Raw genomic sequence first — 25,943 nt, 5'->3', positions numbered from 1 at the left:
AAACCTGGATTACGTTCAGTGACTCGAGGAGACATAAATGCATCCCCAAATTCTGCTCGCTCCCTCTCTTCCAGCAAATATAAACACAGTATGTTATGTGGGAGGTAACCACAATGACTGACCACCGCTCAGTGCAGAAATACAGCTGCTGCAGTCAGAGCTAAGCGTGTCAGTACGGCTACGTGGTAGGGCACAGTCAGGAGACATTGGTTTTATACAGTAGGAGGGTACGGAGAGGGGGTGGTTGGTTAGTTGGTTGGTTGGTTGGTGATGAAAGCTGCCATGTCACCTGTCTCCAGATCAGCCAATAGCGAAATTGAATTGCAATAGCCAGGTTTCAACGAGTAGAGGGAGGTCGAAATGCTCATTTTTAGCACAATAGGTAGAATACAAAGTCTTTCCACTACAATTTGGTCCTGAATCGATGAACAAGACCCATTAAATACCCATCAATTATACTAACCTATTGTATCTCTGTGTGCACGTCTGTCATTTAAATTTGATTTGTATAATTTGTATTTAATTAGTATGAACCCCTGTTGGATTGGTTGTGGTTTTGACACATGCACTGGACCAAAGCTGCACTTATGTACAGTATTCACACTGGTCCTGCTGCAACTAAAACCCAGACCTTGAAAGCTTTGGAGACCATACCACTTCATTTTAAAGTGTTTGTGCAACATAAAGCTGTTCTAAAGTCATACTTTTATGGTGTATTAATCAGTTTCTGTGAGCTTGAAGTGATAACATTCAAGGCAGCTGTGTAGAGGACAGTCATCTTCATCCTCTAAGGCCGGCCAAGCGCCTGAGTCACTGAAGGGCTTCCTCTGACAACCACTGAGAAGAGAGATATCCTTGGAGCTCTACCCACCAGCCCCCCATCCATCCACCACTGATTCTTAATCCTGTCTGTAAACTGAGCGCAGTGGGGCGTCCTGACCGCTTATGCCACCCATACTCTTAACCCCTGCCTCAAAGTTTCCGCTGATTTAGAGCATGAATCATCAGTGTAGGATTATATGGAGTGAGTCATGTCAGCCAAGGGATGCCCGCTATGCTTTTCAAAGGATGTGTTGGCGGAAATATTTCGCAATGTGCGTGGTTGGTTGGACAATACTGGAGGATACAGTGTTGTTAGGGCAAAGACATTGATAAAAATATCCGGTTTCACTTTCACTGAAGTCGCTCTGGGAAGTTAAAAACAACTTGAACCTGCTGTTTTTGTCTTGTTGTTGGACTTTCAGGACAAAAATACTTTGCACATTTACCATGCATGCATGGATTTTGATATTGTACTCATTGTAAAACACATTCTGACACAGTCTGTATTAGAAAATATCTTGCTGCTTTTGCTGTGATTTCTGATTTCCATGTCATGAATTGCATACTTATATCAGATTGTTGTCATGACTAGCAAGTAGGTTTCATGCAAATGTGATAAAAGAGAGGTGCTGGTGAGACCTAGCGGATGCCATGTTATATTTTGTTGTAGTAGTCGTTTGCAAAGTTAGATGACGCGCACCCCGTCGGGATACTATCCGATCCAGGTCATGTTTAGATGTTGGCTATCTGCCCTGTGCATCAGCCTCCTCCCTTTTCTCATCATTCTCAGCCATCTTTCCAGCTTGTTTATCTGTTTCATGTTGTGCACGAGCACAGGGGCATTACTCAGCGCACAGATACGCAAACAGCCCTGATTGTGTCGGCTTCTTGCGGCGTTTGCTTTCATCCCTCTATTTAGCTATTCAGCATCACCTGCAGTCTGTTCAGATGGAGATATGGTTAAAATAATTTCATTACCTCCCACTGTTACGCAGTTCAGGTTGAGGGAGAAATAAGGAGGGATGGAGAGACTCTCCCCCTCCCCTCTCCTTCCTCCCTCCCCCTCTCAATCTCTCATCACATACTGCGGCTCCTCCCTCCCCCTGCCCTTCCCCTGTTCCCCTCCCTTCTGTCTCTCTTTCTCTCTATCTCATCCCTCCTTCATTGCCGACTCAATCTTTCAGCCTAGCTGAGACTAACACAGGATACACCCTCCCTATGTGTGGTTGCATGTGTGTGCGCCTTGCCATGTGAACCACATGTGTCAGTGTGTACACACGTGTGGCTCTGCAGCTGACGGGAAGGACTCATGAAGTGCTCTGGACTTGGATCAGATCCTTCTCCTTGTGCATATTTACCACATTTTTTAACAACACTCTAAAATCCTCCCCATTTAAAGAATCTCATTTTCCTCCTCTCGGGGCAGCATCTCTATGGAATCTTCAATCCTTTCCTCAGTATCTTGGATTTAATGAGCAGCCTCCGTGGAATGAAGCAAGCAATTTCTGGATTCTCTTCGTTACAGCTGTGGTAAGGATATCTCTCTCCTGTCTCCCCCCTCCCTTTTTCTGTCTATCCGTCTCCTTTTCTTACACTTCCTACCTGGTATCCTTCTCGTAACATATTGACAGGTGCAAGCAGTACACATTATAGGATAGGGGAGCAGTTAAATGAAGCAGAGCAAGCTATTTAGGACAGGGAGAGAGGGAGAAAATGAGGATGGGCTGGCTATGGAGTGTGTGAGTGTGTACAGGGAAAGAAGCAGGGAACAGAAATGTGTGCCGACACCAGCAGTGTTGCTCATGCTGTCAGAGGCTGGAGGGAAAAATGCTCCACTTGGTACTTGCTATTGATCTGCTGTTATTTTCAGCTCCCTGTTCCTTAGGGACAACTTTTGAATGCTCTACCTGACAGTGATATCGTTGTTTTTTGCGCTATTGATAATGCTGACAGGAAGGTTAGTTACTTTATTTACATGTGTGTGCTGCCGTCTGTTCACAGCCTGAGCGGGAAGCATGAGAAATGTGTTAATTTGTGTTTGAACAGAACATGTCCTTGGTGTGCCTATATGGAGGTGTGATGCAACAAGGGTGGGATGCTTGTCTGCATACCTACACATACACATTGTCACAGAGACCTTCTCAGCTGAAGGGGTGGCTGAAGTGGCCCTTTGACAACAGATCAGACTTGTAAAGACATCGTCAGACACTGTTTAGAGATGGCCGACTTGCAGATTAGAGGAACATGTATTAAGTAAGACATTCCGTTATTAGTATCATTAGGTTCAAAGAGAGTTTGACTTTTGCTATCATTCATATCCGATGCCAATCACCTCGAACATGCCGTGTTTATTTCACCTTTTTTCACACTTTAAAGTACGAGGTGAAGTTGCTATTTTGGTCCTCTCTGCATGCTGAAGGGGCTTCTTTCCCTTTATCTTAACTGCTGTCTTCATATTAATTCTCTCTTCATCCCTCTCCCCCTCTCTCGCTCTTGTCTGTATGAACTCTACAGGGAGAGCAGTAAAGAGAGATTGTTAGAAGGAAGATGGTGAGAGATGTTGGAATATATGAGAGAAATTTGGGAGGGGGGGTTAGAGAGCAGTGAAGAGAATAGGAGAGAGATCCTAGTGGAAGAGAAAGCAAAGGAGGGAGAAAATAGCAATGAAAGACAGACAAGAAGACGGAGATGGGAGGACAGACGGGACAGAGAAGGAGAGAGTGTGTGCTAACAAGCCTCAGAAAAGAGCTTTTAGGCATGCAAACCCTTTTCTGAGGCTCAGGCTATTGGTAAAGGAAGGGTCAGTTTACACGCACATCCACACTCTGAAGGAAAACATGTGATAGATAGGCCGGGGCCTGTGCATCTCACACATGCCTGGCTGCATTTCCTGTAAAGGACATCAATATTTATCACATTTCCCATTTCAGAGAAGAAACCATGATAACACCGGAGGATGGAAAAATAATAAAAGATAAATCAAATTACTCCACCTTGGGTAGACCTTCTGGTTCTGTTTCATTTATAATTCCTTTCCAGCACTTAGGTGAGGTTGGCTGATACTGTTGCATATTGAAATACGGGTGCAGCCACAGCGGTTCATGTCTTCGGTGATTGTATTGCAGGGCTTTAGTCATATTGGGAATGGTAATTGCAAATATATATTCAAGCAGATTGGATTAAATGCAGCGCACAGGGTTGTCTCATTAGTGTATCACATATCTAGACACCGCTTATTTTGTTTAAATTCTTTATCAGCTTCTACAGCCAAGCTGAGACCTCTTAATGCACTATCAGTATGGATTTAAAGGTTTTGAATAAACAGCATGGATCTGACTTTACTTAGTGAAGCTTTTATGGGGTTTTTAAAGCAGATGAAAGATTGAATAAAGGAGGTATCCCAGGATGTATCGCTATTAAATTCTGAGCTGATCCCCTGTATTTGGAACCAGAGGTGTTCTGCTAATTGATTGGTTTATTTGGTAAGTATCAAGTGATGCTTCCCTCTTTCCCTCTCAGTCTCCCTCAGGCACACTCTAACAAACAGGATGTGCCTCCGTGTGGCGAGCCAGTCATTTTTACTCTCGTCAGCTGCAGTCAAAGCTCATCATGAAGTGGGTGACTTGCACCCAAGAATGACTCACGGTGCCCATGAAATGCCCTTCCACCCACAGCCAGGAAGCGTCGATACGGCCCATCTCCAAATGAGGAGTTAGAAGTTAACTACTCATTTTTTCCCTCAACCTCCAAGCAATTATTCTCAAGGCCGTTATAGCGAATAATGGTTATTACTGATGTGGTTACGTGATTTACCATGATGCATGAAATGAAGTTGGCAAATTTGTCACAGCAATTCACAGCTAATGGTGTCCGAAGTGGTGGACTAGCATTGTGAAGGTATGTGGATATCAGCCTCTCATCCCAGTGTGCTCTCTTGCGAGACACACCACAGCCAATATTTACCGAAAACACTCTAATGCCTACAATGTAACACTCAAAAATTCACTGTGGTTAAAAGTAAATTCATTTTTTAATGCAGTTTCAATCCATAATGGCTATCTATGACACCAGTGAAGTGGAATATTAGCTACTAATTGCCACTAATAAATCCAAAATCCACATTTTTATTCTTACAGCTTGCAGCTAAAAGGCCTTAATATAAAGAGGGAGAAAATTAATCTTTTGACTGAATTGTATTGAGGTCTCATTTTGCCCCGCTAATGGATGTAAACAACTCACTAGTGAGTATCCTTCAATAAAAAGTACGCCTCTCACAGCTTCCTCAAAAATGACCACACAGTTGAATCAACTTGTCTCTTTCTAATATTAACAGCTTCACATAAAAAGCTTGTCAAGGAAGGTGAGGAGCATTTTCATGTAAACTAAGCCAATACAATGTCATACTGGAATTATCTTGAGTATGGGTATCTACATGAATGTGAATATGGAAATACATTATCAGTTGTGGGCTTCTGGTTTTGTGTATTATGTAAATAAAGCATCACAATTCTATAACAGTCTAAGGCTTGCCCGGTTGCTCAGGTGGCTGAGTGTTTCCAGTAACATTGTGATTTCAGACATTTGACTAGACAATTATTTGATTCATTCCAAACCTGCAAAGGACTCCTATTATTGACAGCAAGCAGAAAGAGAAGAAAGAATAAATAACATGTAGACATATGCAGTTGTTATGATGGAAGGCCAAGAACAGAACCCTGAGGAACTCCTTCACAGACTGACAGTGGGGTTGTTCACAAATAAAAATACCAGGATGGAAAAAAGAAAATGTTTGTTTAATAAGGATTTTAGCTACTTTGATTTGCACTTTTTTCAAGATTGAATGGTGTGTAAATGAAATCACTGTTATTGGAGATTGATAATCCACCTGAAGACCAGTCTACACTATAACATTTTTTATATAACTTTTTATTTGACACACACTATAAGCGGTTTTCCACATCACGGAAACATTATTTTATTTCACACTAAAAAGGAAGAGTCAGTAGCATTACTCAGAGAATGAGAAAGCATTATTCTTTCACTTCCTTCTGGCCAGTGAATCTTAACGGTATGCATTGCAAATTGTTTAAATAATTCAGGAACTGCTTTTATCTTCTGTATTTGGATGCTTTACTACAGTAGGCCAATGGAAATTCTTGTAAACATCTGCGTTACAATTTCAGAAAAGATTTCACCCCTCCCTGAACTTTTGTGGATTCTTTTATTCTACAAAATCATATCAAATGCCTCCTTTGTTGCCCTACTTCTCTTTGGGGTACGTTGCTTACATTTGCTCAAAGTGCAAAATCAAATGCTATTCAGACTTTTTTGGGGCAACAGATAATGAATATGCATTAATTTATTCATCTGTTCATTCATACACTTAAAATGAATCAGTGGCTCAGCTACTATTGGATGGTTTGTTTGATTATTCATGTGACATGTGCAACTTCTCTGACGCCACTAATTAGATTAGAGGGAATTTAGGGAAATGAAGGCGTTTGCCACTGCACTGCAGCATTTTCAGAATTAAGATGAGTGGACAGTGAACAGTTACAAGGTGACATTAACTACTGATTGGCCAATATGCCTACATTATTTATGAAGTAGAACATATTTAATATAATCATTGTAATGCATTGTAATGCTTTTATAAACAAAACAAATGACATCATTTTATGACCCATCCATTCACCTTTACTGGACATAGGACCCTTGTCTGTGCATTTTCTGCTCATAAGACTAGAACATTTGATGTAGCTACAGAAATCAAGCATTTTTGAGACACATTTGACTATGTGGAATGCCATCTTTATTTAACACACATGGTGAGCTGTTGGGTTTGAGATGTTCCTGGATTCCTCTGAAGGAACCTACTGGAAAGGGTCATTTAATTTGTAGAAAGTAGAAGCAAATCACCTCCTGCACACTGATCAGGGTATTTTTAAGCCAAGTGCAGCCAAGTGATTTATCCTTTAATGGACACTGTAGAGTATCAAAAGTAGGATATCACACAAAAGAAAGGAGTAAGCGACAGCGACACCAAACCTATTTGTGTTTGAGGGTGTAAAATAAACTTAATAGTTTGCTGTGAAAGCATGAAAGCATACACAGGCAAAGGGAAATCCAGTCCTTCAATCCAATAATGACAATGTGGCCATGCCTGTTTCCAAATGCGGCATGATGATTGTGTTTAATATAGTTATGAATAACCTAATTTAATCTCTCTTTAATGAATCTTGGCCTCCATTAAAAAATGCCCTGCTTAATGTAATTGCTAGGGACACAATCAAGGAGTGGTTTTATTGATCACAATGTGGAGAACATTTCTTGAAAATGTACTTGTATGCATTTCAACCTCACCTTTGATTCTCAATTTGCAGTCTTTGGCATTTCGTCCCAACTATTGGTTTTGTTGGAATTGTATGTGCCAGTCCATTATTGACAGCTGAAAAGACAAACAATACTTCTGGGCTGAAGCTGAATGGATTCTCTTTGATTGCTGGCACACGTAGTGAGCCTCCTACCGAAGTTGAGGGGGAGGTCAGATTGGAGGAATCCCAAATGTTCGTCCAAATGCTCCTGGGTTTTAACGGATGTGAGTGAAGAGATTGTGTGTGTGGTTTTTAGCTGCAAATCTTAAACATGTAAAGCTGTAGCCCAATGCTAATAGATGTGCCGCTTCATATTTATAGTAAATCTGTATTCCCCTCTGGGTGTCTAACAGCTGAAAACTAAAAAATAATATTTACCATACTGGGGTAAACTTCCTGCTCAGTTGCAAATATTGTACTTTCTCCACTATGACGCTTGTGCATTAGTCAAAAAGTGTGGGACAAACATGCTTTTGCATGAGGTGCTTCTGGGTGCTGGAGATTTTCACGCCCGTTATGGAAATACAATTACAATGTACCACTCGACCCTCAAAATGTGATTGAAAACATTTCCACAACACCCTGAGGTTATCTATTTTGGACATTTGTGGGCCTTAATGTGTGAAGAAAACTGAGACCATGTGTATGCACGATCCATGTGCATGGTAAATGTCAGTGAGTCAGTAATGGCAAAGTACAAATGGTTGTCATTAAAATATTGCATTCTTGGCTCGCTGATATCACTTTTTAATCTTACTATTGCCTACCTCACGCTCCCAGTTGGAGGTAAATTAAAAATAATAATACATTTAGTTGAGACCTCTTCCTTGGCCCCCCAGCATGCATGTTGCTCTGATGCCCTGGAACTCCTTACAAATCCTGCTTTGTGACTAATATTTCAAAAGCTGTAACACTCACAGCTTGCTTGGAAACATACTAAAAATAAGATATAATTAAACCATGATTATAGTATTTATTTGTTTTAGATTAATTTCAGGCTCAAAAAAGCTTGTGCATTACGTAAGCACAGCTGGGGGAGAGGTGCCTTTTCCACGAACATCGTTCCTGGATCGTTTCCCAGTCCTGACTGTACTAAAGGCTCCACTATGATCTGCGTCAGTTGAGAGTGAAAACACAGGCTAAAGCAAGCTGCCAATATATCTAATTATCATGGATGATGCACCCAGTGCTCTATATTTGGATAAGCGCAGCAGGAGGAATCAAGGGGGGATTCACCAGTATCTGTGAAATATAAAGTCAGTACATGTTAAACTTACATGTCAAGGCCAGAGCATGTTATGTAGCTAACTTGGCAGCAGATATGCAGTTGGATCTTTCACAACTCGTCAAATACTCACAGCTGGTTAAAACCTTTCTGGGTGTGCTAAAATTAGAAAGAATAAATGTGCAAAGTTCTTATTAAATATGCAACTTTCAAAATAAAGCTTACCAGTTAACGTTGTGAAACAGTCACACTTTGTTTTATTAGGTTTATCCACAAGTACTTGGTTATGTGTTACGTTGTATTAGAGTTATGTAACCTATATATCCTCAGTCTGTGTTTATTTTTGGTTTCACACAAGACATGAACAATATACAGTATGTGGAGTTTGTTGCTCTGACTTCAACAGCACAGCACAGATCATTAAACGACACAGGCACATCCAAACATGACACTACAGGAGTGCCTGCAGTGTCGTATTTTGACATTTAGGTACCTGTGGTAGCCGTCAAAAATGTCCTGAATCACATATTGATACAGGATCAAGTGGCACATTGTATTTCCTAACAGATGTGGAAAATCTCCAGCACCCACATGCACCTCGTCTGAGAAACTGCCTCTGATGACACCTTTTCACTAATGCAAAGGCCGAGCATTACAGGTGGGAAATTTTTTTTATTAAATGAAGATAAACGTTGTATTAGCTGTACATCACTTTCTTTCTTTGGGTACAATATTTTCAACTGAGCAGTAAGCTAACGCCAGTATGGTAAATTGTTTGTGGTTTGCAGCTGTTTTTAGACACCCAGAGGAAAATATAGATTTTACTATAAATATCAATCCCTCCTATTAGCACTGGGTTCCCAAAGCATCAAATACAGCCACATTTGAAGTGTTGGGAGCGTAACTTATTCTGTTACGGTCCAACAAGGGCCCAAGAAATTTACATGGTGAACTGGATGTTGTTTTTAATTGCACATAAAACAGGATGGACGTATGTTTCCACATTCATGGTCAAATGAGCATGTGTCTTAGCTTGTTAGCGAGCAAGCAGCTGAGCCAGTAGGATGGTGCTGACTACAAGAAGAGAAAAAAAAAAAACAGCCGACTGACAGCAGAGGCCTGATCATAATATTCTCTGACGAGTCTTTGCAAAAGTCTTGTTTTGAAAATTGCTATCAGCTAAGATATCTGTCCAAAATCTCATCAGCGCTGTGAAATAATATACTGACCTGACCACCTGGACAGAAACATCTTCCATCCTTCACAGAGTTCATATTCAGCAAAATATGTAAATGTGGAAGATGTAAAATATTCCATGGGGCCGATAGCTGGCCTGAATAACTGTCACAGTATATGTGCATTTTAACAGCTTTAGGCAGCCCAGGGTTTTTTGTGATAGAAAGAGCTTCTTACTTTGTCTTTTCTTCGCCAGGTCTCTGTCGTCATTAGTATTCTGGTCAGCACTGTGCTCTCTCATCTTGGCTGGCCATTTTCCCATCTGGAACTATTTTTGCTTTTTTTTGTACATGGCAGTTTCTTTCAGCAAAATGATGTCCAGGTTTAAATAAATAAACAAAGAGCCTTACACATAAATGCTAATGAGCACCTTCTAAGAGGGCACTTTTGAAATGTCAAGGAAAAAAGAACAGGAGCTTCGGGCTCGTGCCTTTCAGATGGTTCATTCGCTGAATCCTGATTATTCAGCTAAATGTATCATATTATTGTTCAGAAAATTACACTGGAATAGACCAGTGGACACTGTGACTCTGCAGAATAGGTTCAAATACATATAAACCAGATTCAGATTCAGTATACAGTGCACATGTTCAGATCCAGTGTGTCCACACTGGATTTGTCACTGTGACTATGTCCTCAAAGATTTGCAAGACTGATGTTTTATTGTTCTATTGAAAGTACAGTTCATACATAAGGTATTGTATAATGCTGCCTGTGACTGATCCCATGCTGCTGAGCCTAGAATAAAAGAATATACTCGAATGAATGATGACATGAAAAGTCTAAGTCATGAGAATGTTGGCACCTCAATGTTGTGAGGCCACAAAAGGTTGAGAAACCTTGTTATGCTATCTGTTGTCTGCTAACATGGTTCCCGGTGTGTTCAGTTACTCTAATGCATAGTGAAGCATCAAGGCCAATTAATATTGTTGACTAAAGGAAAACACCACATCTTTTTCCTGACACAAACTAGTTCATCTCCCTTTGTACTGTGCTTACATTGGCCACTGGCCAGATGTTTTAAATTTCAATCTATCCTCAGCTCGCTTTCCACAGATGCAAACAATAAAGGTGTCTTTTACATGCCAAGTCTGTTTGATTCTTTTTTTTTTTTTTTAGCAAGTCTGTTCCTCATCCATGACCAGATACTAAAATGGATTTGGAGAAGTTTCAGTTGTCTGAAGCCTCTGGTCCACCCACACACAGGTTTTTTACTCACTGTGCAGATCTTTTCAGGACCGTGTGGGTGTGTAAGAATGTGCTTGTTTAACATCTCCCAGCTTCTCCTATTAGTTCTGTTGTACCTGTTGGGTTGGGACAGCTTACACCTTCATCAGTGTTATTAATGGACTTTGTTATTGTCATTTAATTTCAAGTTGTAGTGCAGCTCAGCTTCAACCTAAGCAGAAGGCTAATTACCCACGGTAACAGAAAACCACCTGTGTCCAATGAGCAGAATGTTGAACACGAACCTTCATCACCTCATAGCAGTCATGCTTGTCCATGGAAGTCTTTTTCAGCAACTTTAGCTTTATCTAACTGTGTAACTGTGTCTTACTCTATGATTACGTGATGTCTCAGCAGTATACTTCACATTTACATTATTCACTTGATAATAATTTAGTCTAGAGTAGTCTGTCATATCCTCCTCTCTTGCAGAGATTTCACTAGCAAACTTTTTTCTTTCCTTTGGTGGAGGCTCTGGAGAGATTTGCCTGATAGTTTATGCAGTCTGTAGCTGATACTCACCAACCTAAAATTAGGCTATATGTATGCAGTTTGTTGTTGGTGAGCAACAAGTAAAAGTAGGCTACTTTATCAGCAACCTTGTTTACATGCAATGCAGCTGACTGCTTCTGTACTTTAACATTCTATATCTGTTTAGATGCAAACTTTTTTACAGTCATTTGCAGTACAGTATGCTGTATGTGTGTCTGTATGTGCATACACTGACAACACGTGTGCACGTGTGCATACCATAATCATGACATATGTTTGTGAATGAGTGTCATGACCACCTGGGACAAGTCATCTACATAGAATTACATTAACACTGCGTACTTGTCACCTGCTACAGCAGGGAGCGCTGTCTGGAGCAGAAAGAGAAGATTATGACGGACGAGGTTGAGAAAGCAGAAGGCTCCCTGGAGCTGAAGTCCTTTGCCGTAATGACTTTAAGAGTGCCAGACTCAGGTGAGCTTTCCAAACTTAAAGCCAAATTGGAAAAGACCCTCGGAGCGGAGAGCAAAGTAGCGCTGATGAACTAGTGATCTGTGTGTGATGGTGTGTGGTGGAAACATTTAATACATGCTAGATAAGTCTGCCAACAGATTGGATGAGCATGGTGAAGTCCTTCAGTTCCAGGGATTGAGAACCCAATTCCATTTGTGTGGTTATTGTGAAATGTTAAAAACAGATTGATTGGGTAATTTTCCAGACTTCTTTGAAAATAAACTCCAAATTATTGGAGATATTTCTCCTAGAGTGGCTACCCTCGAGGGCTCAGGAAGTAGAGTGGGTCATCCACTTATCAGATGATCGGCAGTTCGATCACCGGCTCCTCCAGTCTGCATGTCGAAGTGTCCTCGGGCAAGATACTGAACCCAAAATTGCTCCTGAAGGCTGAAGGCTGAACGTGTATGGATGCTTAGCTCCTAAAACTGAGGGGCACTTGGCACCTTGCATGGCAGCCAATGCCATCAGTGTATGAATGTGTGTGAATGGGTGAATGAGATATGTACTGTAAAAGTGCCTTGAGTGTTCGGAAGACTAGAAAGGTGTTATATAAGTACAGTCCATTTAGCTACAGTAGATTCACTGTATTTATCAATGATACTGCAGTGTGCTTTGGAAGGCGCCATGAAATAATGATCCGCTAATGATGATGATTTATTTAAATACGATTGCGCCTACAGTCTAATTGAAGGTGATGAGATGGGTTTGTGTATATCCACCTTGAGAATTCAAGTTGTTCAACACTCTAGGATTCAAGTCAGTGTGTTTCATTGAAATGAATGTATTGAAAGCAAAAACCTTGATTTCATTAAACAACCCCACAGGGTCACAAAGTTGAAGTGAAGGAATGGCCACAGTGTATTGGTATTCTGTGAAGCACCTGCTCAGCTCTCTAAACCAAAGCCGACATTTAATTTGCAACCAAAATGAGGTGAACTTTGTGTGAAGCGGGTCATTTTACTGCTGTAATCGAAGTGCCCCCTCTTTGCTCTTAATTTAACTTGCACTGTATGGGAGGATACAGCAATGGATTAGTGTGTGTGTGTGTGTGTGTGTGTGTGTGTATGTGGCAGAGAGTGTGAGAAAAAGAGCAAGTATAACCTTTTATAATTTAAATAGTATCATAAAATATTCATAACAATTTCCATTTTTTGGTCACTTTAAAGTGTCCTACAGTAATGTAAGTGAGTTATCAATCAGAATCCCTTTAAACAGGACAACTTGAAGGCACATCGGACTATATTTCCAGTTCAAAGTGAAAGAGGATTTAAAGGGTTAATTCATATTTTAGTATTGGTCAAGTGTTTGTAACATTCCAGTGCTACATCTGTTCAAAGCAATAAGCACTTTCCAGAACTTTGCCTTTTGACCTTATCTGGTCATCCTCCAGCTAAAATATGTGAAGAGATTGTGAAATGGGTGTAGTGTAACTGAGATATTAATGTTCTGATTGTGAATGAAGTAAAAGTCAGAATGTGTCCACAGTGTGCCAAGTCACATAAGGAGCAAAAAAAAGGACACTGAGGTTAGTTAGGCTCCTTAGGTCTAAGAAGACACGTCATTTGCGTTCTGTAATTGTACGATTCTGAGTTTGTAATACACTTATATCATATTAAAGGGTACCTGTCTCCAGACCAATCGCTGCAGCCACTACATGTGGACAAATGGCTACAACAGGAGGCGACACTGTAGCGTGTATATGACTGGGACTGTGGATGCCATCACTGGCGTGAAAAGATGTCAAATGTGGAAAAATACTTGAGCATGATAATGAATCTTCCTTGCCCTATAAAAAAAATGCATTAGCCACTTCTTGACTTTGTTTAAAATGACTTCTGTCGTTATCTACAAGAGTCTAGAGAAGTGATTATCTCAGAGTCTTCAAATGGTAATGATATCTTTTTCAAAACCAGCTACTCCTGTAGTGTTTATAGTTTGCAGCAGGAACTGGCTGGAAATTGATTTCCAGAGATTTCCCCCTAGGTATTTTTGATTTTTTTTTTCTTTGTTGCCATTTCCTGACAACTCCTAACTTCTTCTAGGCCAGGCTAATAAATTAATCTCTGTCTCAAATTTCCACTGAGCACACTGGCTTTTGTTTCATGGCTCTATTATAACACGATACAAAGAAGGCAGGCAGGCAAAGGTACACAAGGCAGGATACAACAACCTAAATTACGGCATTAGAAATTCAGGCCGCACTGCAAAATTATGACCTGTTAAAACCAATCAGTGTAAAAAGAAAAACAGAGGATGACCTTGGGTTTTTATTTAGTTAGTGCAATGAAAAATGCAGAGAGTGATTGAGATTCATAGAAACGAGAAAATGCTGCACAAATTGCATGCCGGTAACGCCGAACACACTTCTGCAGCGGGGACATAAGATCTGTCTTTGCCAGCCGTGTTTTAAGAAATCATTAATCACAGCGTTATTCCTCGTACACAGAATTCTTGGTACACGTTTTGCATCAGAACTACAAGGTGATTGTTTTTGGTGTCTTGTCATCTTTATTCGTTTAAATGTAGCTACAGAATAGCATTTTTGTGACAGCTGTTATGTTAAAACAGAGATATACTGTATACAAACAGCATCTTGCTTTCCCCACAGAAACACCCATATCATTTTGGTTTATTGGAATTCATGTACTGTATGTCTCTGCAACCTTTTGATCTCAGCATACAGTAGCTATTTCTGTCTATAGATAGAGCCTGATCATCACTGCTGTAGGCTGCTAAGACAATAAAACACACGTACTTCACATGCTGTCATTTTCCTCTACATATTGTGCTTCCATCTGGAGTTTCTAATAAGATAAAGATCTTGCAACACAAATACACGAGTACACGCTCAAATCAGCTTTACTTCAACATGTTTAAATTGTTCACACACTGTGCGTTTTAAAGACCGAAGGCTGTTGACAAAAAAATAACATTTCTTTATTACACGTGTATTTTGTTCTCCTCTACTTGTCTTAATTTATTCCCACTTTTCTTGCTCTTGGTTATAAATTGGAATATTGCCTTGTCACTTTATTATTTATTATTATTTATTTTATCACTGAAGGAAGGGTTGCAGCATCCATACTATTGATACTTAGTATTGAGTATGGATTCTAGAATATATAGGACTGTAATAGTCAGTATTAGTCAGTATTAGATGTAGATGCTCATTTATTTTAACCTTGTATCCCAGAAAGTGGCCTAAAGTGCCACTTCTATGTTTCAATAAAGCTCATTTTAGAATGATTCCCAGTATCAAAACACAGAAAAGAATGTCCTGAACCTTTTACTGTAGATAGTTTAAGTTGTCCCTTAATAAATGGATTCAGAAATATGCATCATTATGTTGTTATCTATGAATTTATTTATGGGTTTCCATCCACTGCACATCTAAAAATGGCTCCACCGACAACATATCACATCACGTGAACACAGCAGATCGTACACACAAGGTTGATAAGAAATTACTTATATATAAGAAATATATAGAAAAATTCAAAATTCAAGAAGTCAAAAAGTTATGATAAAAAAAGTGATGCTGGTGTTAAAGAGTCTGACAGCTGTTGGAATGAAGGACCTGTGGTAGAGCTTTGTCTCACATGGTGGGAGTAGCAGTCTGTTGCCGAAGGAGCTGTTTATGATGTATAGTTGTTCATGATGCCCAAAAAAACAATCCTTATTTGAGTGACGGTTCTCAGTGAAATGCATCAGAATTCAAGAATTCTACTGGAGTCTAGACAGTTAAGCGAAATGCCGCTGTGTTGATGTGGTCGGTGTCCCCATGGGGTTCAGTGAAGTGCTATCCCATTGTACATTTCTCAGTATAATCCTCTACATTATTATTCACATTGGTGTTCCTTGCTGTATCCAGTTACTGTTTGCAGCTGCAGTGGCCCAATTTCCATTCGCAAATCATCACAGTTTCATCTCATTTCACTGCTTCATGCAAACAGATGGACTGTGCTTTACCATGAGGAACCAGTTTAGCACACCACCAGTATTTCCTCTTTGCCATCAACATTTTGTTGCTGAAAAGGACACACTTCTCAGTACCTGTCTGAAACTGGCATCTTGTTCATGTTTAACCATTTTCACTCACTTACTTTCAACTCATCTGTTACAGAAAATGGGTTTTAGATGTGCATTATTTAAACATTGCAAAGCTTTACTTCATGCAGAAAACTCTTCCAACTTTGGTAATGAACCAAATTCTCTGTACTTCTGTTAATTGTCCTCACCCATGACACAATTAGCTGCCGTCACATGTCTGGTTTCTTTAGTACGAGCCGTTTTAAGGAACAGATGTTTAGGTACAATTAAAATATTTTGGGTTTCAGTCTGAAATTAGTATGCCTGTCACTTAGTCACTGTTAATTTAATAAAACACTGCAGAATCCAGTTAATGCTAAGTCTCAGAAGCTTAAGTTTAATATGTCATCAAATAAAACTTAGTTGTGGAGGATTCAGCTTACAAGGGCTTTAACTGTATTGACATTAGCATCTGCTTTTGGATGTAAACCATTACAGTAACAGTTAGGACTTAAACCTTTCTGGGGCTCAGAGTATTTAGGGGCAGGATCATAGACCCGGTCCAGGAAGCCTCTTGGATGAAAGGCAAAACATCTTCATGGATCTACAAGCAAGTCCAGTTGCCCCAGATTTAACCTTGGATGACTAGGAACCTCTACAGACCTGTGGCGATTGAAAATAAACTAAATCTGAAAGTTCAGATTTGACTTTCACTTCACTTCATTCTCAAATAACCTGCACATAAAGGATGTCTGGTAATAAGGTCTGATAATATTATCATCCCCATGATTAGATGCCTTTGGGCTTTATGTTGTCTTTCAGTTCACAGACTGATACTTCTCATCTGGAAGGAGCAAAATCCAGCTTGCTTCTTAAAGGAGTCTGGAGGACTACCTAGACTCCCTTGACATGGAAAGAGCAGCCAGTTTACTAAAAGACAGGCGTATGTATGTAGATGTACATGGGATGTATGTCCCAAATTTCTCAAAAACTCCCAAAACTGTGAAGTTTGTGTGTGAATGTGTGTGTATGGGTGAGCTTAGTATCAGTGTGAGTGCGTTGGATAGGAAGCAGTGTATTGCATCTGGTGAACAGCTGGCGCCTACGCACTCACATATATATTCTATATATGCTATAGTAAAGCTTGTACTCTGTGGTGGCTGCTAAAGTGATATAAACAGTTTAACATCATATCAAGTACAATGTTTAACTGCTGCAGTTTTTTCTTTTCTCCAATGTTCAGCCATTAAAAGTGAAAAAGTGAGTCTGTTATAGGGAATTTACATCTTTTCATACAACTCCAGAGTTCGTCTTTGTCTCAAAGTACTCACTGATTAGAAGTCTTACCTTTAAACAAGCGTACATTTACTTTTAAAATATCGCTATTTGGGGCATACAGCATGCTGGAGGCACGTCTGTCTCCCACTGGTCCCTTTCTGATGTTTCTCCCTGGTTCCTGTGAATTTCCTGTGTGCCACAGTGAGCTGTTAAATCTGTCACCGCAGAGACAGTTCTCTGAGTTATTAAATGCATAGCGTTGTTGTTTGTGGGGAATCAGCACAGTATGCCAAACCAACATAGACATAAAATAATGCACAGGTAAACAACCAGGAGTTTTTTAATGATATGTTGATTTTTACTGCTGCCAACCTGCATTACTTAATGCACATTCATTTGCACATTTTGCTCTGGCAATTCTTGTATATCTAAGATATTAGATAGCACTCACACACAGACTGCACTGTCTGCTTTGGCATTTGCTGGAGATTCAGGATTTTGTCACAATGTGTCTTTCTAAAATTTTTGTCAATAGTGACATACAAATTTCATTTCCATTACCTAAGATTATTAAGGATGTGTCCAGGATCCAGGACAAAGCGCTCAACTGAATAACTTTTCTGAAAGCAATTTTCTTTTTGCACTTATTGTAGAGGGAACATTAGACTAAAATGCAGCTCCTGCCTGCATTACTCACAGCTTGAAGAAGCACTAAACAAGCTGTCAACCTGGTGACATGATGGGGCTAAAATAGCTTTGAGCACTAAACTTGAAATGAGTTTAGGATATTTTTAAGCATTGATAGTCATCTTCACATGTGTAATTAGGTTTGGATGTGAAGCTTTGCTGGTGTTTGGCAGAGAACACTCTCTCTGTTAGTGTCTCATGATTTAAAAAAATGAAATGAGTGAAGTCTATTCTGGCAGGACACTCGCGTTCAGTCTCTGCAGCTGTGTCTTTGCACTGCACTGCGTCTATCCAATTAGATCACTATGCGTGATCTAATTGGATAGTCCAAAAAAAAAAAGACTGTCTGTGCCACCATACCAACTCGGAAGACAAAAATATCTTCCCAGCATGTCAAGGCAGACATCATGCCAAATTCAAGTTTGAGTCATCTCGCATCGCAGACGTGCATCCATGATCCTCCTGCTTTGTGCTGTATCCCCGAACATGTTTGTCTTTGGTGGTATTGTCAGTTTCTTTCATATTTGATTTGGAAATGGTTTACGATATCAATTTACCTGCTGTCTCAGTTTTGCAGGAGTTGTTAACAGCTGCTTAAAACACTCGCCAAAGCTGTCTTTTATCGACAGTGGTGCAGGTGCGTGCTTGTCATTAGGTAGAAGGGAGTCGTTTTTACGAGCAATAAAAGAGTTGAAAGAATGGAAACCTCTGACAGTCTGACGAGAGCAATATTTGTCTCATCAAAACAGCAGCCTGTTGTGTTTAATGCTGAAATGGCAAAGCCGGGGTGAAAAATATAAATAAGTTTTGCAAAAAGAATTCAAAAAGTTAGGTCACTTCAGTCATGTACTCATTTCTGGAGATCTGGTTCAAAGCATTTATTGCTTTCAAATTAGGTGCAGAGATCCATGGACCCAAGAGGATAGATTCTGATTGTTTTTGTGTTCTTCTGATTTTCTTTTCATAATGCTAAATGTGCAATACTTTTTTTTTTATTATTATATTATTAGTTTAACCTAACTATACTAACATTCCCATCAGCCTCAGCTGTACTGCTAATTAGAAGATATCTGTATGCTAACATACTAAACTAAGGTGGTGAAGGAAACACGAAGCACCTGTTAAACATCAGTGTTATGTTATTGTCATAGGAGGTATTTCCTGTGCTCTTAGTTTTAAAATATATAAATAATTTAAATAAGTGTTTTGTGTGAATGCCGTCCGTGTCCTGTGACCTGGTTGGGTCTTTGAGTCACTCCCCTTCTGGCAGAAGGCTGCAGTCCTTCAGAACCAGGACCTCACGCCACAGGAACAATTTCTTTCCGTCTGCTGCTAGCCTTATCAACAAGGCCCAGAGCCCCAGCGACACTCTTTCACACTCCACCCCTGCCTCTACATGTCACATTGACATTGCACCTTCTGTTGGACTTCCTCGTTTACTTACACATTTAAACTATTCCACACACTGTGAACATTTTCACATTACCTGGTGCTTGCAATTCCTGCACAGCTGTACTGCTCTTTGTATTAAATATATTTATATTGTTTATACTTTTAATACTTGATCTTTTTAGAGAATGTTTGTTATGCATCAATGAGACCAAAATAAATTCCTTGTATGTAAAAAATCATACTTGGCAATAAACATTTTTCTGATTCGGGTTATAACACAGTTAGTGATGAGAGGAAAGGAGTGCTGAACTAATGAGATGCAGACCATATCGACCGGAAGAGACCATCACTTACCACTAGTGCTGCACACTGTGTGATGAGTGATGTAGCATTTCACTACCACTATGACCAACAGTCAGCCTATTTTGGTTTCAATCACTGTGACGGGTTCATAGTCCTTGCTGCTTATTTATTTATGTATTCCTACTGTGCACATCTCCTGACCATTTAGGAGCTGAACTAGCGCTACCAAAGCTAAACTGATTTCTTTTCTTATGCAAAAAATGCTTATCAGTGACCTCCATCTCACTTATTGATTTATGTGACTGCCACCCCTCCAGTATTTCACCTTGATGTGGTCACAGGTCAGAGCTAGCAGGTGCATGCTAAATTTTTATTAGGTGTGTAGGAGATGATGACGAGAAAGATCTCATTGGAATTCATGGCTGTTCTGTTGGTTTGTTTATAGTTAAGTCCACCCCTCAGACTGTAGCTGTACTTTGCTGACGGAGAAGCATAAGTGATCACAGTGCAAGTATCAGATACTTTCTGATCTATACCTTGACCAAAGGCCCTTGACCTGAAGAAGATAAGAAATGAAATGTGCTGAATGGGAAGTTATTAATCAATCAAAGCAGTTCAAGTTCAAGACTTCTTCCTAATTTGTGTTATTGTTTGATATTAATTAAACATGAAAGAAAAATGCAGCCTGCAATGTCTGCACATTTGGTCTAAGGGTAATGCAAGATAAAAATACAGGACAAAAGAGATATGTGCAGACCTTGCATTTCTTTATTTATTCGTGCATGGATGGAGGCTGCAACTGAAATGATTATCCTCATGTAGCTGGTGTTAGAGTGGCAAACTAATGAATGCATTACATATATACTCTCATGAGGAAAAACACCCTCAGAGATTCCTTTGACATGTGGACTAACAATTATAATTACACTGCAGCAACAGCCCGCTGGAATTTGGTCACTTAAGCTGTGGCAGCACGAGTTGTTCTTTAATTGTTTGGTTATGTGGTTACATTATGTTTAAATTATTTCACAATGCATTTGGGTATATAAATGTTGAGCACATTGCAATTACACAGAATACTGGTTAAATATAGACAACATTGAAGGAACACACCACAAATTCATGTATCATGTACCATGTGGTGTTGTCATGAGAGACGGAGGCACCAAATCATGAATATGATTGATGAGAGTTCCACATTCACTTTTCATTTGAAGTCATATTTAGAAAAAAAAGAAACATTTTTGAACAACAACATTTGAAGGCACTTTCAAAAAGTTACTCCATGTTGCAGTCACTATGTGGGCTTGATATTGATTGGTATCCTTCTCTAAATAACCGGTCTCACCCCTCCAATCAGCTCGACACACAGTAATTGCTTTGTCATTTCTCTCCTGAATGTTTACACTCAGCAGGTTTCTTTCATTTCAATCAGGAGCTGCTGGTACGGTACTGCCTACAAATTAGGGTCCACCATTTTCATTGCCTCTCCCGTGATACATCTGAGTCGAAAATACAGTTGAAACCAAACATGACACACATATTTTACCATGATAACCAAGATCCAGTGTGGACAATTTCTAGGTTATTATAGCTGTATGTACATAATATGGCAGAAAAGGAATATAATATTCATAACTATGTTTTTATTAGTGTATATAAGTACCTTAAAGTTTGTATTAAGTAAGAATACATATGTGTTTTGCGTTTGTCAGACTAAAGAAAAAAGTGTTATTAACCACCCAGCCAAATTTGAATGATTGAAGTTTATGAAAATGTCTGCTGTATGCGCTGAAACCACGCCCACTCGTGGGAGCAGTCAAGCTGCAATTTGCAATGAAAGATGTCCCGTATCCCGTTACGGGTGTATTTTCCTCTGGACTCCGCTCAAATCAAATCAAATCAATTTTATTTGTATAGCCCAAAGTCACAAAGTACATTTGCCTCAGAGGGCTTTACAATCTGTACAGGGAGTGACACCCTCTGTCCTTAGACCCTCGGTTCGAGTGAGGAAAAACTTGCCCACAAAAACCCTTTTAACAGGGAAAAAAATGTGGAAGAAACCTCAGGAAGAGCCACAGAGGAGGGATCCCTCTCCTAGGACGGACAGACGTGCAATGGATGTCACGTGTACAGGACAAATCAACACAAACATATTGTACAATGACTGATAAAATGACAATGAATTATAATGAATGATAAAAATGATTACAGTAATAGATATGGTAGTAATAATGACAGTAATAACATATGTAGTGGGCGTCATGCAGGATCACAGCAGCAGCCACGATCCACGAGAACCTGCTGGACGACAGAGCACAGAAACTCCGGGGAAGTTTGGTTAGTAACATGCATTAATGAGACATGTCCACAGATGGAGAGATATGGAGAGATATGGAGAGATATAGAGATATAGATATATATATATAGAGAGAGTGAGATATAGAGAAATATAGAGATATATATATATAGAGAGATGGATATATATATATATAGAGAGAGAGAGAGAGAGAGAGAGAGAGAGAGAGAGAGAGAGAGAGTTTTCGGTAAGGGAGATGTGTGCATCTTCAACCAATACCGTGCCTGGCTAGGCATAACCCTCGGTGGGGTCCCCCGGCAGTGTAATCCTATGGCAGCATAACTAAGGGATGACCTGAGCCAGCCCTAACTATAGGCTTTATCAAAAAGGAAAGTCTTAAGTCTATTCTTAAAGGTGTTGACCGTGTCTGCCTCCCGAACCCAGAAAGGTAGTTTGTTCCACAGAAGAGGAGCCTGATAGCTGAAAGCTCTGGCTCCCAATCTACTTTTGGAAACTATAGGAACCACAAGGAACCCAGCGTCCTGAGAGCGCAGTGTTCTAGAGGGGTAATAAGGTATTATGAGCTCTTTTAGATAAGATGGTGCCTGACCATGAAGAGCTTTGTAAGTAAGGAGAAGAATTTTAAATTCTATTCTAGATTTAATAGGTAGCCAATGCAAGGAAGCCAAAATGGGAGAGATGTGATCTCTGATCTTGGTTCCTGTCAGGACATGTGCAGCAGCATTCTGAATTAACTGCAAAGTTCTAAGAGACTTATTGGAGCAGCCTGATAACAAAGAGTTACAATAGTCCAGCCTTGAAGTAACAAATGCGTGGACTAGTTTTTCTGCATCCGCCTGAGAGACAATGCGTCTGATTTTAGCGATGTTACGTAAGTGGAAGAATGCAGTCCTCGAAATTTGTTTTATGTGGACGTTAAAGGACAAATCCTGATCAAAAACAACTCCAAGATTCTTTACAGTGGAGCTGGAGGCCAGGGTGATCCCATCTAAAGTAACTAAGTCTCTAGAAAGAGAGTTTCTGAGGTGTTTGGGTCCAATTACAAGAACTTCAGTTTTGTCTGAATTTAACATCAAAAAATTGTAGGTCATCCAACTTTTTATATCCTTAAGGCATGCTTGGAGTTTAGTTAACTGATTGGTTGCATCAGGCTTGATCGATAAATATAATTGGGTGTCGTCAGCATAACAATGAAAATTGATAGAGTGATTCCTAATGATGTTCCCTAAAGGAAGCATATATAAACTGAATAGAAGTGGTCCAAGTACAGAACCTTGTGGGACTCCATGACAAACTTTGGTCTGCATGGAGGATTCATCATTGACGTGAACAAACTGAGATCGATCTAAAAAGTACGATTTAAACCAGCTTAGGGCGGTTCCTTTGATGCCAATTCGATGTTCCAGTCTCTGTAAAAGAATTTGATGGTCAATGGTGTCAAATGCAGCACTAAGATCTAACAGGACAAGTACAGAGATGAGTCCTTTGTCTGATGCCATTAGGAGGTCATTTGTAACTTTGACCAATGCGGTCTCTGTGCTATGATGCACTCTAAATCCTGACTGAAAATCCTCAAATAGACTATTGTTATGGAGAAAGTCACACAGCTGATTAGCTACAGCTTTCTCAAGTATCTTAGACAGAAAGGAAAGGTTTGATATCGGTCTGTAGTTGGCTAAGACCTCTGGGTCTAGAGTGGGCTTTTTAAGAAGAGGTTTAATTACAGCTACCTTAAAGGACTGTGGTACATATCCTGATAATAAAGACAGATTAATCATATCCAATAACGAATTACTAACTACAGGTAAAACTTCCTTGAGCAACCTGGTTGGGATGGAGTCTAAGAGACAGGATGACGGCTTAGCTGCAGAAATGATTAAAGTTATTTGATGAAGGTCGATGGGGGAAAAACAGTCTAAATACATATCAGGTTTTACAGCTGTTTCAAAACTTGCTGTATCAGAATGCAGATCAATGTCTGTTGAGGGCAAGAGGTGATGGATTTTGTCTCTAATAGTTATAATCTTATCATTAAAGAAGCTCATGAAGTCATTGCTACTTAGACCTAAAGGAATAGATGGTTCAGTAGAGCTGTGATTCTCTGTTAGCCTGGCTACAGTGCTGAAGAGAAACCTGTGGTTGTTCTTATTCTCCTCAATTAAAGAAGAGTAATAGGCTGCTCTGGCATTACGGAGAGCCTTCCTGTATGTTTTGAGATTATCTTGCCAGGCTAGATGAAATTCTTCCAGTTTAGTGGCACGCCATTTGCGTTCAGATTTACGTGCCTCTTGCTTTAATTTACGAGTCTGCTGGCTATACCATGGTGCTAGCCTTCTTTGTTTATTTATCTTCTTTTTCAGAGGTGCAATAGAGTCTAGAGTTGTCCGTAATGAGCCTGTAATACTATCAACAAGATGGTCTATTTGTGGGTGGCTAAAGGAAGTAGACAAGTCCTCTGTTACAGTTAGACATGGCATTTGATTCAATGCTGAAGGAATCACTTCCTTAAATTTGGCTACAGCACTATCAGATAAACATCTGCTGTAGAAGCTTCTACACAAAGGCTTATAGTCCGGTAGTATGAACTCAAAGGTTATTAAAAAATGGTCAGACAGAAGAGGATTCTGTGGGAAGACTATTATATTATCAATTTCAATGCCATATGAAAGAACAAGATCAAGAGTGTGGTTCAGACAATGAGTCGGTTTATTTACACTTTGACAAAAGCCAATTGAGTCTAATAGAGAGATAAACGCAGTACTAAGACTATCATTGTGGTTGTCCACATGAATGTTAAAATCACCTACAATAATTACTTTATCTGTTTTAAGGATCAAGCCTGATGCAAATTCTGCAAATTCAGATAAAAATTCAGAATAAGGACCTGGAGCTCGATATACTGTAACAAATAAAATTGGCTGTAAAGTTTTCCAGGTTGGGTGAGTGAGGCTAAGGACAAGACTTTCAAATGAATTATAATTTAGTTTAGGTTTGGGATTTATTAATAGACTTGAGTCAAATATGGCTCCAACTCCACCACCTCGACCAGTACTTCGAGGAACATGAGTATTATAATGACTCGGAGGAGTGGATTCATTTAAGCTAACATATTCATCCTCCTGCAGCCAGGTTTCAGTGAGGTAAAACAAGTCAATATCATAGTCAGATATTAATTCATTGACTAAGACAGCTTTAGATGACAAAGACCTGATATTCAATAGTCCACATTTAATTATCTTATTTTGGACTGTTGGAGATGTTGATTTAATTTGTATTAAGTTTTTATGAAGAACTCCTCTTCTGTTTGTTTTATCTTTAAATAATGTAGGTGGACGGGGGACAGACACAGTCTCTATACTAAAGGACTGGGTGGGCAACTGCTCTAATGGAGGCGCAGAGAAGCGTGTAAGACTGCAGCTCTGCTTCCTGGTCTCAACTCTGGGTTGTCGACATGATTTTGGTCAGCTAATAAACTTGGCCATATTTCTAGATATGAGAGCTGCTCCATCCAAAGTGGGATGGATGCCGTCTCTCCCAATCAGACCAGGTTTTCCCCAGAAAGGTGTCCAATTGTCTATGAAGCCCACATCGTTTGCTGGACACCACCTCGACAGCCAGCGGTGAAATGACGACATGCGGCTAAACATGTCATCACTGGTCACATTGGGGAGGGGACCAGAGAAAACTACGGAGTCCGACATCGTTTTGGCGTATTCACACACCGATGAAACATTAATTTTAGTGACCTCCGATTGGCGTAACCGGGTGTCATTACCGCCGACGTGAATAACAATCTTACTGTATTTACGCTTATCCTTAGCCAGCAGTTTCAAAAAAGACTCGATGTCGCCCGCTCTGGCCCCCGGGATGCATTTAACTATGGCCCCCGGTGTCGCTAACTTCACGTTTCGGACTATGGAGCTGCCAATGACCAGAGTTGGCCTCTCAGCGGGTGTGTCGCTGAGTGGGGAAAATCTGTTTGAAACATGGAGCGGTTGGTGGTATACCGTGGGCTTCAGTTTGGGGCTATGCCTCCTTCGAA

At 40.0% G+C, this 25,943-nt stretch overlaps 1 protein-coding gene across 1 annotated transcript in view; it reads left to right on the top strand.

Annotated features, from left to right (window-relative positions):
* Positions 1-1,984: 1,984 nt before the first annotated feature.
* The window catches only part of lingo1a (leucine rich repeat and Ig domain containing 1a), a 128,819-nt gene continuing 104,860 nt past the window's right edge, over positions 1,985-25,943 (top strand). Inside the window, exon 1 of the mRNA XM_019276648.1 lies at positions 1,985-2,352. The gene's annotated coding sequence lies outside the window, so the exon portion shown is untranslated. The remainder of the gene's footprint in view (positions 2,353-25,943) is intronic.

The sequence above is a fragment of the Larimichthys crocea genome, chromosome XVI, assembly GCF_000972845.2.
Source record: "Larimichthys crocea isolate SSNF chromosome XVI, L_crocea_2.0, whole genome shotgun sequence".
Taxonomy (NCBI): Eukaryota; Metazoa; Chordata; class Actinopteri; family Sciaenidae; genus Larimichthys; species Larimichthys crocea.
Note: the sequence above shows the minus strand (reverse complement) of the source record. Positions and strands in the feature narration are given on the sequence as shown.